Raw genomic sequence first — 13,239 nt, forward strand, 5'->3', positions numbered from 1 at the left:
TGAAAATGAAAGAGAGAGCACACTTAGTATAAGAGCTTCCTCACAGGGGTAACCCAGTCCTTCAGAAGGGAGGAAAAAATGCCTTAGGAAATACCAGTGAAGCATGTCTCACTTATGTTCTCACTGTCATCTTTCAGATCACCTGTGGGACCCTAGGGAGGTGTGGACAGAGATGCACCTGACCAGACCAAAACCAGGTCTCAAGTGACTTTGGACATACTCTTGGAAGAGCTGGTAAAAGACATATAAAATATATAATCAGATACGGACAAGCTTTTAGAATTCCTGATGAGCAAATGAGATTAGACCTATCTTCTTGAGCATGACTGCGAAGAAATATTTTTCAGAGAATATCAAGTTATTGAAAAACTCCTGCCTGCTAGCTGAAGGAATAAAGATCTCATTAATACACAGCAAGAAACAATCTTCTAGAGACACTGACCCAAACCAGATGACTTAATACACTTCTCCTCATCTGTAGCTGCAGCCAAGACTATGGAAAGCTGTATCAGTATACAAAATACTGAAGTAAGAGAGAAAAATTAATGTTCCTAGGTAGCCTATGATGCACTCCCAGAACAGACACAGCATGCTTTAATATGCACTAATTGGGGGACAGGATGGGACACAACACACACAAAAAAAAAACCCAACACACAACCACCCCACAACCAAACAAACCACCAAAACCCAACACTGCCAACCAAGAGGTGGTTTTCTGACTGTCTTGCATCTCCAGTTTAGAAAAAACAAAAAAATGAAATGTGTTTTATACCCTATTTTGAGAAAGGCTGTACTTGGTATTTCTAAACACCTACAAATTACTCACATTTTGAAATTCTGAGTATTTTCAATATGCATAAAAAATAAAATCCAGGGTTGAAGCATACCTGTTTGTCAAATAATTAAGAAAGCCTTCTCCAAACAGGTTGATGCTGTTATTTTTTTGTATTCGTACTTCATACAAATAAAAAATATATACTTGCCAAATAACAGACTTGCAAAATACATTTGCAAAGTAACTTAAAGCATTTGTGCCATCAAAAGCTGCTATAATTTGCATTTATATCTACTTCAAATCTAAGCTGTCTCAAAAACACATTAACAGTATTTTGTCATTCATACAATAAAAAAAACAGGAATCTGTAATTTGCTAATTTTTCTGCTCCTAAAATTTAGATTCAAATACTTCCTTGATCATGGGTAAAAACTGTATTTATGTTTATCCCACTCCTATAGCCCTCCTCCTTTTAATTCCCCCCACCACTTTTTCTTTTTACACACTGCAATTGTTCAAGACAGAGCATTTGGAGTCGAAGAGTACACAGTTGGTCAGAAATAAATTCCACTGGCAACATGCACCGCCTGCACAGCAGCTGCTATTATGTCTTTGCTTTAAAGGACATCACTGGAAGTTGCATGCATACCAAATTTATCTGCCTGCTACCCCTTTCAGATAATAACATTCTTCTATTCGTTCAGTAAATGGTCAGATTTAAAAAGGAATATTTGGAACTAATTTATTAATGGTTTAAGTTATGATGAGAAATCTACCCATATAAATAAATTTAGGTAATTTTTAACCACATAAAGCTTAGGACAGAATAGAAGAGGGAGAAGGGATCCATTTGTAGGATAAACAATAAATACGTTTGCACATGCTCCTACTTACATAAATTATGCTTTTTTTTTTCCTTTACAAACCTTGAAACCTCATCTGCTGGGCATAAGGCCAGTTCTAGATCTGTGTATCCAGAATATGAACACTTAAAACTTAATAATAATAATGATAAGCAAGAAAAATGAAGCACAGTAAAACAGCCTGCACTTCATCAATATATCTGAAAGCAGTGTGCCAGGTAACACAGGCACATCCATCAGTGCTTGGACTCCTTATTTTGGACAGTACCATGATTTTACTTTGTTCTGACCACAAGTTTCCATGTTATTATTTTGGTCACATAAGGTGGCACAAATATAGCAAAACCTAGAGTAGGTTAGGGCAATGCGGTACAGGGGTCATAAGTTCAAAAATCCATTGAAGTTGTGCCAGTTTTGTCTTTTAAGAAAACAACTACTTGCTCTATTTCTTCACATGATAAAGATAATAATTTAAAGAGAATTGGAAGCATTTCTGAAATTGAGATTCACACATTTTGTCACTCATTTTGAAATAAATATCAAGGAATACCAAGAATCTCCCTCCAAGAGAGGAAGGAAGCGTACAACTCAAGATTTCAAAAAAGCCAATATTTGAATTTATTCCTAGAGAAATAGATTAAGAAAATAAAGCTGCTTCTGAGTCTCTCTCAAGCTACTATATTTGATTTTGTTTTGAAAAGGGTTATTTTTTTCCTGTCTCCAATCCTAGTTGTATTTGGTATTCAGGAGTGCTTTCTTATTGTCCTTTGTGGACATTAGGAAGGAAAGATATTACTTTATTTCCTTCTGGAGTTACTTATTATTTTATCTGCGAATAACAGAACACTGATTTAAACTGAGGAAGATCTTTGATTTGTCCTTTTAGCTTTGCTTGCACCTTTTGAAGCAATCAAATATTAGTACATGAAGAAGGGTGAAGGAAAAAAATACTGCTGCGTTACATCAGTCTGACTGCTAGTTCTGCATTATTGGCTTATTTTGCCATTTTTTGCTTCAGTTTAGGATTCTTAGCAAGGGATTCTTAGCATTGTTCTTCAGTTTTGTTCACTTTTACATTTCTGGGGTATACGTAAAGATCAAATCTTCAACACTTGACTTGGCTGCTTAAATTCTGCCTACAAGTTGACGAACTCATTCTGGCATCACCGATGCTTGCTCTTCTGCCAATACACAGTTTCATAGTGTTAGGTAGGACATCAGTCGATGAGAGGAGTCCAGTTTTGCTGTTTCTTAGTAGCCCTTTTATTGAATTGGAAAGATAAGCTATGATGAATGTTTCAACAATATCTTCATTTGCAATGTATGGCATGAATATATACTTTATTCAGCTTAGATCCTATTTTTCCAGTATAGAGTTTGTTAAAATGTGAACTATTTTTTCTTCAAAGTGCACTTTAAAACATCTTTGGCATTAAAAATCCAGCCATTAAGCAAGCTGTGAGTAATAAACATATATGCTAACCTCCGTTTCCTTTTCAGAAACATTAATTGCCAAAAACTATCATAACATAACAAACAAGCTATTCAACAGCTGCATTATTTCAAGTTATTACTCTTTCTTATTTCCTAAAATGTTGTATGTAATGATATGCATTAAGTAACACAAGCACACAGATGCATATACTAAATCTGTTTTTCTTTTTTCTGAAGTAATCACTTGGTACTCTGTGGTCTACCACCACTAGGTTACTCATCACTATCCAAGCATAAACACTTAATTAATAGAAGATGATGACACATCATTTCTAGACTCACAGTATTCTGTCAGTAGGTATGCAGAGAACTGACCATCTCCACAGGCTACAATGACAAACTTTATAATTGTATTGAAAGAAGCATTACAAACAATTAACAAACACTAGCCAGGATGTTTTATCTTTTAATTACTCTCTTTTAAATGGACAAAAATAAATTTACAGCAGAGTCCAATCAAAATACAATGAAATCCTATTTATAACCTGCTCTTAGAGGGAATGCTTAGTAAAAGACAAACAAAAAGCTGAAGCATTTCTCCTCTACAGTGAACTTGAAGCAAAATATGCTGAAACGCTGCATGGAGTCTTATAGAAAATCAGTTGCACACTTTAAGAAATGTAAAATCACTGACAACTTAATTTTACTGTTCTCTGTCATGGACATGTTGCTCCATGTTCCAACTGGGGAACAGCCAACAGTAAAAGCAATCTCCATAACATTAAAACCTGAAAATGCTGGGAAAATTATACCATGAGAAATTCAGGAAGAACTGTTCAGTTTTTTTGTTGTTGATGTTGTGGGGTTGTTTGCTATTCTTCTGTTCTGGAAAAGGTAAAACAAGAGTAGCGAGGGTGATTAAAAACACGAAATGCTTTCCATATGGGAAGCATCTGAACATACCAGAACTCTTCAGCCAGGAAAACAGACAGCAGAGATCTATGAAAACTTGAGAGGCACAGAGAAAGTGAATAGGAAATGACTGTTCACTGCCTCTCCCCACACAAATTGAGCCAAGCTGACAAAAAATCTAAAGAAAAAAAAATTACTCATGCAATGTGATATTAAAAACTAAAGCCACCTTTTTTCCTCTGATATCATGGATAAGAGAAGCTAGCTAAGTTCAAATAGAGCTCAGAAAAATTCATGGAAGAAAAATTGACTGACAGCTAATACAAAACTGCCTTTGACTCATGAAGCCCATCAGCCTGAGATTGCTAGATTTGGGAAAGTATTCAGCACATCGGGGCCCAGCCCTGCACCCTTCCCCAGGCAACTGCTCCTAGCCAGAGGGAACGTAGATGCACCTTGGGTCTGACCTCATGCAGCCACTTCATCTTCAGACATTCCTTCCTCTTCCCTCAACAAATGAATGATTTCCATTACCAAAAACCAAAACAGACTTCAGGCCTCTTTATCCAAAACCCTCACAGACAAAAAATATGTTTTTATTGTTATTATCAAGTAATGCATAATAATGCATTGCAGACAAGATTGCTACACAACAAGATTACTTGAAGAAATCCTCATGTTGTTCTCCATGGGGAACAGGCATACAACAGGAGGAGTCCTTCTCTATGAACACTGTACTGTAGGCACGGTGAACTACTGAATTATATAACTTATAGATTACTTCTAGGTAAACAGAACTTTACCTTGAATGTAGCTAAAACCTGTACCTGATTCGCCTACCTTTAGGAAAGTATTGTCTCAGAAAGAAAACAGACTGAGTCAAATGAAAAAAAAATTGAGAGGGAGGCAGAAATTGGTGGGGCTAAGCTAAGAACTACCTCAACCTGAAGGGAAAACAAAACTCTCCTTAAGATTTTCAGATGAACACATCCAGAGAAATTTTTTGCCAACAGAAAATGCAATTAAAAGGAAGTTAAACGACTCCTTCATATACTTAATAAAATAAAATTTGGAATAAACCATATTCTAACAATGTTACGAACCTCCTGACATATCCACAGAGGCTCTTGGGGAAATTTCAAATTGAAGAGAAAAGAAAAAAAGGAGGCAGGGGGAGGGTAAACATCTGAAGAAATGTGCTATAAACCTCCTAACGCCGAGATGTGAGCTTTAAGAAATCTACGAGTGGGTGTAGGTCCATCTGGAAGGAGCTCCAGCTATGCTTCCCTCCAGCTCCAGAAGGTGAAATCTTTCATGCTCCCGGGCAAGGCTCTCAGGTGCTGTAGAGCTTTAAGTCTGAAATCTCTATGCACAAGTTTCTTCCAGCTGTTATTAATTGCTTAAGGACTCAGTTATTTGAATCTCCTTCTCGTTTGTTCAAATGGTGTCTGCTTTACTAATTGAATTCTTGCCTGTTCTTTTTACCAAATGCAGATTTAGCTTAATTAGACAGGTACCTTCTAACAGTGAGCTCTCTGAACCGGAGGCAGCCTTAAATGAAGGCTTTCTAAATAAATCCACACACATACAACAAGCAACAAAAACACAAGACAGATCAAAACAACAAGTTCTTGCTCAAGGAACAAAATGATGTTGCATATTTCAAGTAAGATTTTAAATTGGTTATAATTCTGAGTAATTTTAAATTTTATAGTTATGATAAATTATTTGTAATTTAATATTATAATTATTTTTAATTATGCCAGAGGTCATCTTACAGTTTTTAGAAACAAAGTCTATACATCCAGAAGGAAACAGAGCATAAGGAGACGTGTTTTTAACTAAGTCCAAGAAATTGTTAATGTGAACTTCCAGAGACAGTTTTGCTTTACATGAAAGGCACTATTTGTGTTCTTATACCAGTGCAAAACTATACTACAATTTCCAATTCTAGAAAATCTATGCATAAAAAGAGAGACTGCTGGCATGTCATAAGCATGAAACAATTTCTACATCTGGTCATAATCAAACAAAATTATCATTCCTCCTGGCACTGTTAACATTCCTTTGAAAGATACCATCATACCATCAAACATCAATCGAAGCACCAATGGAAACCCCTCCTGGAACAGAGCAGGCTGAGACACAGTAGCTTCTGTAACCTCAAATGAACAGCAAGACAGAGAAGGAATTTTTCACTTCCATCTTGCTTACTAGCCTTTTGAAGGCAACCTTGGGCTTCAATGCATACCCTAAGTCAAAGCAGAATGCCAAGGAACTCTGCCTTGTTCTGTTCAAAAGAATGGGTACTATAAATAAATACCATTTCAAGCAGCTAGTACTGCAGTCTTATCATGCCACCACCCCAGCCTAGCAGCAGAGTGTTGGTGCAAAGAGAGATCCTTCTTGTTTTCCGCTCCTCACCATAGAGCTTCTCCCTTGCCTCAGTGCTGGATCTAGCGATTACACAGCTGCGATAGACAGCAAATCCATGAACTGGGCTCCCTCACTCTGCAGCCACATCAGAGCCAAGGCAAGCAGGAGGAGCACATCGCCAAGGGCAGAGCTGAGGGGAACCAGTAGCAGCGTACCATTATATCACATCACATGTAACATGAAGCAGTAAGGTCTGACAGGTTTCTAGGCATTATAGGAGGTAGCTCTTTTGGGCTTTCTCTGACATGGAGTTACACCAAGTTCCCAAAAGTAATTGGTTTCAAGCTCTCAAAGTCAGTCCGAAATGAAATTTTGTTCTCAAACACATGCAATTCTGTTAAAATGTTCTTAAGACAGCAAACCAGAAGCCAAATCTATCCAGAAAGCCTCAATCTTAACTAAACTTGCCAAGGTATTATGTTTTCTTCCTCAAGTACTGTTTTTCTTGCAGAGTTCTACTTTCCAGACCAGTCATCCATTACAGGTTTGCAGAGGAAAAAAAGTCAACAGTTAAAAAAGAAAAAACAGACCCAGCTGGTGACACAAAAAGAAAATACCTAGATGTACATTCAGCAGCTTGCATTTTACCCGTATTTCTAGTCACCAGTAAAGTGTTGTAAAGGCTGCACAAATTCCTAAAAGCCAAAGAGGAGAAACACAGCTGTCATAACTCTGTGGAATATGTACTGATCAATGGAGAATACAGAGTTTCTTATGTATGCATCCTAACATGCCAAAATGAAACCTCCACCTGAAGTAAGTCAGATAAGGAATATCTCTCCAGAGCAATAATAAAAAACTAGTTAAAAAACAAGCCAGTCTCATAAACCACACATGAAGCTTCACCTTCTCCAAATCCTCTTGCAATAAGAGTCCTTTGTCACGCTGCACAACTCCTTCCTCCATCTCCCTGTGTATGCAGCTTCACTTCTGACAGATTAGAAGACTTGACAGGAAACACTGATACGCGGTAACAAAGTGGCCACTATTTGCTTTGACTTCTTTTTCCTCTTACTATGGTTGAGCTATGTGATGGATTACTTTTAACAGAATTACTCACAAGTGTATAAATGGAAATTAATTTTTTACTTTCTCTTTGGCGTGTTACGTTGTAGTATTTAATTTCTGACTTTCTCTTTGGCATTTTAAATTATAGTGTTTCTAGTCTTTCTATTAATAAGATATAATCAGAAAACATGCTGCTGTTGCTTCAGTATCTTACAGTTGCCACTAGCAACAAATTTGCAAGTTTTGAAGGGGAGAGGGAAGAAGCACCCTCTGCCTTCCAACAACCCTATCCGTACCTGGAAAAGTTAGTAGATTTAACTTAATTTGGCATCAAAACCCCTTAAGTCAACGACCCTTTGAAGTCAAAGATGAACTCAAATATGAATTCATAACTAAATTATGAAACATGGGATTTAGTCTTTGTTTATCAGTACAAGCCAACAACTTCCTTAGAGTTAATATAAACATACATACACTACAAGGAAGGATATACTCCATTTATATGTGTTAGAAACCATACAAAGACAACTGTGAAAATCTTAAGCAAAATGAGCAAGAGCAAATCAACAAATGCAGTGTTTTGCACCCCTTTTTACCTATTTAACAGCCTAGTAGAAAAGACTTCATAGGAACAGTGAAATTGTAAGCCTTCACTTAATATCAAACGCAGTCAGCAGCAGAGTACCTCTTGCTTCTTTCTCCCCAAAAGCACCCTGGTAAAACGTAATCCTGACTTAATGTGACCATCTCAATGCAAAAAAGCATTTTTCATCTCCACACTTAGATAATGTTTGGTAGACCTGTTCATCCTGTTAGTGCAAATGCATCATGCTCTGGATTATGTCTGGGAACTCAATTTTACAGGCAATGAGAAAAAGGTAAGCAGACAAGCATTTTGGATGGGATAAACACTGAGGGACATAACTGGCAGGAGAAAAAAAAAAAGAAGCCTGAAGGAACAAGGCTGCATGACTAAGTCAGCAACTAGGGGAACCTTTCTGTCTGCAGCAAATACAAAGCATGACTGCAGCGATAAATTCTGAATGCCATATTTGGAACTCTACTGATACCAAACTTCACCTTGTTAACCGCGCTTTTGAGAAGGTGGAATAAGCATTTTACATGAACTCTTTACATTAACAATCGTAACTCCTTTTCACTAACAAACTTTATTTGAAAATGAAGAATTGATCTCAATCCTTCTAAAAACACACAATCCCCCTCCCAAACTTCCAAACGCTAGTAACATCTCCTCCGTATAACTACAAGAATTTTAAGAAATCTCTTCACAGTTCCTACTAGCATTTTATGAAAGTGTCTATGTTTGCACTGCAGTATCAGTAAATAAGACAAACAAGCTAAACAAGAGCAACTTGAAACTTTTTACCTTAAATATTAGACAAAAGTTGCAAATATGCCTATCATTCAAAAACATTTTGCCAATGTTCAAAAGTTACTAAAATTCTTCCATTTTGGGTATATGTGGCCATAAGTACAATATATGAAATGCGTGCTTTGAGTTTCTCTCTGTATACTCCTCATTCATGTTAATTTAAGCATCCATTTTCGTAACAGAAATACATAAAAGAAGCAAAGAGATTGCAAAGCCAGCAGCAGTCAAAAGCGAGAAAATGGCAAAATTACAGACATGTGCTTTTCACGAAAACTCATTCTCACCCAAATACACATAGTGAGCAGCTGGTTTTAAATATGCCATATTTTAAAATATGGCCTCAAATACTTCGAGGACTGCACCTATACCTGGAGGTGACAAAATTTTAGCATCTATTCTTCTATATCTAGTATTATCATAAGCAAGAACGTAATTTTGAAACCTGGACACTCACCATGGCTAAGCCAGGACCAAGAAATGAGCTGCCAGCAGGCACAAACATGGCATATTTTTGCTGGTCTGCTAAAATCTGCATGCTGGCTTTGCTGAGCTTTCCTGCATCTGGGAGACAGTTTTTGGAGCAGCAGTTTCATAGAGGTGAAAAGAAAAGGAATCAAGAACATGGTCGCTCTTTAGCTCTGAATTACAGTCCAGAAGAGACTGGCTTTTCACCTCCAGTAAGAGGACTTTCACACTGTAGTAAGACTGACTCAATGAGGCCGCCTTCATCATCTTCTCAGGTAATACACCATGCAATTCATGACCTTTGATCTTTGAACTCCTTGATCTTTTTGTCTTCTTGTCTTCATAGAGGCAGTAGCAATTATTACTGTTCAGACACATGGAAACACTTTTTATTTGGATAACTGTTTGATAAATTGATCTAGAAGAAAAGAGTAACTTAAGTTCCTGAGGGGAAAAAAGTATCTTTTTTAAAGTACCTAGATCTCTGAATATTTTTTCACTTTACTTTGCATACTTTTTAATGCAAAACTCACAGCTGATCTCTTGCCCAACCACCTTATAGAACATGGCATCTTTTATTTTATGCAAATTTCACAACATACATTTCCAAAAGCCACTGCATTCAGTGTCCTCTCCTGTCACATGTTCCCTCAGTGCAGAGGTCTATTCCTCAGTCCATAAGATTCCTCCATGTGCCATGTTGCCTATTCAACATTCCCAGGCAAATGCCTTTCAGTCCCTTATTCCCATCAACCATTTGCCTTGTGGGTTGTAGAGCCCATTTTGGAGCTCTCCATTTTTTTTGAAGCTTGTAAGTGAAGGTCCTTCATTTGACTGGATCTTCAACAAGCAGCAGCCGTTTCAGGAGAGTTAGGGAAGTCACTTCAGTATTTTAGAGCCCCGTCCAGCTGGTTCAGCTGGCTTGGATGAGGCAGTTTTGGATACCAAATACTGTGACAATTCCTGATGAGGTTTTCAGAATCTCTTTTTTGTCGGCAAGTCTGAGAATAAGGGTTATCAGACCATCTGATTCATCCTAGCCTTGGTGTGCTTTAAGTCACAGCATGGATGCCGGATGACTCACTTATTGGAATATTCCTATTTCTAAGAGCAAGAGAGAGTCTCATCCATGGTGGAAAAGCACTCAAGGAATCCCAGCTGTCGTGGCATCCCAGATGAACATTCTCCCTTGTAGAGAAGATGCAACTGCGAAGATGCACCTGTCTCCTAGAGTGAGATCTTTCCATATCCTATGCCTTGATACCAGAACTCTGTGACTGAAGCTTCCCCTACCAGGTCAGTAAACTGTACACCTCAGGAAAGGAAGCTGATCTTGTAAAGGTAAATTCTGAACCCAGTTTACGACAGGAAGTGGACAGCAACTATTACTACTGGGAGGCTATCACCTCCAGTTCACCTCTTTTCCATGAGTAACCCCATCTCAGGGTTTCTCAGGGAAGGACAATGGTGTCTGCACCTGACCCCTACACAGAGCTGTTTGCAAACTGAAGAACTTTCCAATTTCAGTTTTCAAAAGTCAAATGTCCAGGATAATTGGCATGGCACAGTAAAGGTCAGAAACACTCCAGTGTGGAGTCCTAATAACAATAAAGGATGGTGACATCATGACTTCAAACCCATGACATACTACAAGCAGAAACTGAGGTCCAAGGAACACTGTAAGTTTACTGCTGCTGAAAATGGAAACATTAAGGTGTTATGGTGGTTGCAAAGCTTCTGATCTGACTGGTGCGAAAACTAAGACACACTACATATGTTTGCAATGTATCGCCTTGACTTTCTGTAAGCTGAGCCAGTGCCAAAGCCAGCTAAAGTCTACTCTGACATTGGCTCAGTTATCTGACAAGCCTCAAAGAAGTCTTCAAGAAGCTGTGTAGACTATCAGCAATAATGGACGGAAAAGAGCTGAAGGAAACTCAGAGCTGAACCATTGCGTTCCAAGAGACGAAGCTGAGAGGTATTGAAAGCGTACCAGGCTCATCTCACCTTATGTACCTATAGTTACTGCAGAGGCAAAGTTGTTTTTCTACTCCTGAATGAAGATGTGTATATGCAGTTAGTGCCACTGTGCACACGGCCTATCACTGAGAGCTTTGATTTGCTAAACCTCTGAAAAGATGATAGCTGAAACACATGCTGATTGCAGGATGGGTTGGAGATATTCCACTATAAAGTGAGACGTCTTTAAATCATCACCATGACAAGGCAGCCAAGCCTTGGACAGCTGTAAAATGCCTTCAAGCTTAATCCTGATCGATAGTGTGGGTGCCAGACAGAGGGAAGAGGCTAATATTCCTCTGTAAATGTATCATCTGTTTGGATTTCTACAAGAGTCCCAGTCAGGATAGATCAGTTCCCTTTAGACATTTGATGAATTCCTGCTAGGCAACACCAGATACAGACTAACTGTATAGTGCTGGGGTTGGGAAAGAAACATGATGATTCATTGAGATGAATGGAGCTCTTCACACTTCTGAAGAATACTGCTTCCAGCTAGGTTCATCTTCTCAGAAGGTTCTGACTTCTCAGAACATCCCACTTCACCGAGGTGGAGCAAGTACTTTGCAGTGTAGGAGGCATAGAGAAATGCAAAGAGATTAACAAAGCTTCACCCTAGTCCCATCACAGATAAAAGAGAAACTGCAGGCTTTGGAAATCCCTTCCCTTAATGACTCCTGGTACCCAAAATAAAATGTAGCATTTCGAGAAAGCTCCCCGATACCTTTAAATCATGCCTTCCTCACTCCTAACTTTTTCATTAATAACAAAGGCAAGTAATGACCTGAAGATCTCAATGTAGATTTAATTCTCCAGAAATTTAACTTCTAGGGAAGTATAAGCAGCAGCCCTTTTTTGTTTATCTTAAACACAACCTTCACTTTCTTCACCTCACCACACATCACCTGATGCCCCAGTCTATCCCTATCAGCAATCTTCACAAGTACAAGGAAGACAGTTTGTAAAATAATGTCCATAATTCTTCCAATTTCATCTGAATTCCCCTTATGTATTTGTGTATCAGCTACAACCATTTCTTGAACAAATAATGATGACAGCCAATACACAAATGACAAGCAAAAATGCATAGGGAGGAGCAATTGTGCAGAACTACTGGACAGTCTTCAGCAATTAAGTGGCATAAGGGGCCTGGCTTCCTCACCATTCTCAGTGATGGGGGGCGGGGGGTGGGGGCAGGGGAAGAGGAGGAGAATAAAAATACAGGAGTCAGTGTCAGAGCTCTCCCCATCCCTATGATCACACAAAGAAAAAGGTATACTAAGTACCACTGAAAGATAACAGAGGATTGAAAGAACAAACAAGCAAGGATTATCTTTTGAAAACCCAGAGAAAATAAAGAAAACCAGAGGGATAGAATTACCATAAAAAAAGAACAAGATTTTTCTGGAAGTCCTTAGATCTTTGTGAAAACAATTTTAAGAGTCCAGAAGGTGAAAACTAGACTGAAAAGGCTAGGAGACTAAGCCAAAACTCAGTCTATTTTCTCCCTGTTCTGCCCCAGTACAAAACTTCCTTTGTCCTCAGTACAGAAGAGTCCTTGCTATTTCTATGCAAATATAGCAGTAATAATTGCATATATATTTAACAGTGCTGTTCTGTAATGTTAGATAAAAATAAAAATTATTTTTCTATTGCAAACAGCAAACAATAGGTTTCAATTTCCATTGTTATACAGATCTACTTTTTCAACAGATTTATAAAAAAGTTAAATGTTTTTGTTCCTTGAAATAAATTTCCTATCTAAAAATGTAGGTCTGCATCTCTTTCCTTGCATAAAAATACCAACCACAGCACAGCATCAGCCTTTCTCCCAGTGCCGCCACGTTGCCGTGGAAACTGGCCCTGATTTCTACTGCCAATATAGGTTCCATGTAAGCAGGAAAAGAGCTTAAGTAATATTTATATAATAT

General features: G+C 38.1%; 1 protein-coding gene across 5 annotated transcripts in view; it reads right to left on the reverse strand.

The window, feature by feature from the left end:
- The window catches only part of SRPK2 (SRSF protein kinase 2), a 154,548-nt gene that overhangs the window by 53,879 nt on the left and 87,430 nt on the right, over nt 1-13,239 (reverse strand). The gene's annotated exons all lie outside the window — the stretch shown is intronic.

Source organism: Ciconia boyciana, chromosome 1, assembly GCF_034638445.1.
Source record: "Ciconia boyciana chromosome 1, ASM3463844v1, whole genome shotgun sequence".
NCBI classification, from domain to species: Eukaryota; Metazoa; Chordata; class Aves; order Ciconiiformes; family Ciconiidae; genus Ciconia; species Ciconia boyciana.